This window comes from Schistosoma mansoni, chromosome 1, assembly GCF_000237925.1.
Source record: "Schistosoma mansoni strain Puerto Rico chromosome 1, complete genome".
Lineage (NCBI taxonomy): Eukaryota > Metazoa > Platyhelminthes > Trematoda > Strigeidida > Schistosomatidae > Schistosoma > Schistosoma mansoni.
The window spans coordinates 16,048,630-16,050,678 of NC_031495.1; the positions used below are offsets into that span (position 1 = coordinate 16,048,630).

Below are 2,049 nucleotides of genomic sequence, written 5' to 3' on the forward strand. Positions count from 1 at the left end.
GAGGTTCTTGGATAACTTTACAATAGACATTAAATAGAAAGAATATATTTGTAAAATCTCAGCGAATGAATTTGAAGTAAATCCAACGTTTCCCCTGGCAATCTGGTTCAAGCTTTTTCAAGGAATTATTTCCTTACATCAACTCGGAGCTCAAATACTGTGAAACTATTCGCTCTGATTTAGACGAAAGTTCTTATAAACTTTATAATAGACTATAAACAATACAAAAAAATTGAATTCGTCGTATTTTCTGTGAAAAATAAACACAAACTCGATAGGTTGGGGAATCTCAGAAATGTTACTTCTCATAATGATTGTTCAGAGGATGCTTCAAATACCCATATTGGACTTCAACAAACACCTGAGTTACAAAAATAGCACTTGTCAACATACTTTCTATTTATATTCACATTAAATATATATACGTTTGACAACAAAAATTTACAAATAGGATATAGAAAACTAAAATGACAAAATTCTAATGACCTGATAAGGTGAAAAATGCACATTCTGATTAGACTTTAATTAGACAATAATTGAATACCAGGCTATTATAGATAAATGTTTATTTCTTCGAATAATAATGATTGCTAGTAGGACCAAACATATTTTCAATGTATTCCACTGTCCCCTAGTTGTTTAACTGAAATCTACGAATTTCCATATGGATGTAGTCCGAAAATCATTAAAAGACTTGATTGTTATCATGCATAATAGTTCTCTACAGAGTTAACAACAATATTGGTCATATTTTGTTTTCTAAATAAAATAGAATACTAAGTATTCTCTTATACGAGATTGAAAAATCTTTTTACCACGTATTACATAGAACAGAAAAAAACAACTAAAGGTCAGAAAAAACAGTTTCAGAAAATAAGTTCAACACATTCACTAATCATGTATATTATGTTTATCAATAAAGAGGAGATTTATGCTTGTCAATATACATACTGATATTTATGATTGTATGTAATGACTACATTTCGCTGACAATAAACAGTGAATTACAAGCGTTCAACACAATGTATTGTTGATTCTGTTGTTTTTTGCTTTTACCTTAAATAAAAATTCAGTATACTTGTTCAGCTTATAGAATAACAGTTGGAACATTTATGCCGTAGTGAAGTAATCAAAAAATGACATAAACAATGAACGGAAATATGTCATAAAATCGATTGCATATATATATATATATATATATATATATATCGAGGCAATACGTACAGTATGCACATATGACAATTAGAGACTGATCAGTTGCAGTCTTAAACATCAATGGGAATATTCAAGTAAAACAATACTAAATGAATCTAAACTTCACCCCATTGCACAAGCAAGTGGCTATCAGGACTCAGTAGCTGAGTGGATAACGCGATGGCATTTGAAGCGAAAGGTACTGGGTTCGAGTCCCAGGGTGAACATCAACTCTGAGATGCAGGTACATCCAGCCGACGAGTCCGAAATAGGATGAAACGCGCGTCCTGGATTCCACTGCTAACCACTATCCATCTTTGCTTATCAAGCAGTTATTGTTAGTTCAACGGATATGTACTTTATTTGTAAGCAATTATTTTATTAGTCTCAGCACGAGCACCATTACTGATGTACAACTATACCCAAGTGGTAAATGGAACTGAACGATCTTCCTGGATTCCATTGTCTGTCCCTATCCAACTTTGATAAGAGAATTCAAAATCAGGTTCATATGAAGATGTCGCGAATATTCATGGCTTAATATCGCTCTTTTCCGAAACAAATTTATAACTGAAATGTCTAAAGCCTAGTCAAGTCAGAATTCAGAAATGAATGAGTTCAAATATATGTTTTTAAGGTATTCAGTTTGTCGATAAGTGTTTGATCTAGACTGGTTAGTCATTGCTAGGGTTGTACAGCATGGCGTATTCAGTGGTGGTATGGTATAGATGCGCAACTGAGCACCTTTACCTAGGGTATGTCCAGTAAAACTATTGAGGTCAGCATCAATACTGATAACTTACAGAACTATCTATTTTGGGCGTTTATCCATCGCTACATCTAAAACCTAGAACT

General features: G+C 32.8%; 1 non-coding gene across 1 annotated transcript; it reads left to right on the plus strand.

Annotated features, from left to right (window-relative positions):
• The first annotated feature begins 1,351 nt into the window (after positions 1 to 1,351).
• Smp_tRNA_02120_Gln_TTG.1.1 lies at positions 1,352 to 1,418 on the plus strand. Its single transcript has one exon. It is a non-coding gene (tRNA).
• The last annotated feature ends 631 nt before the right edge of the window (positions 1,419 to 2,049 follow it).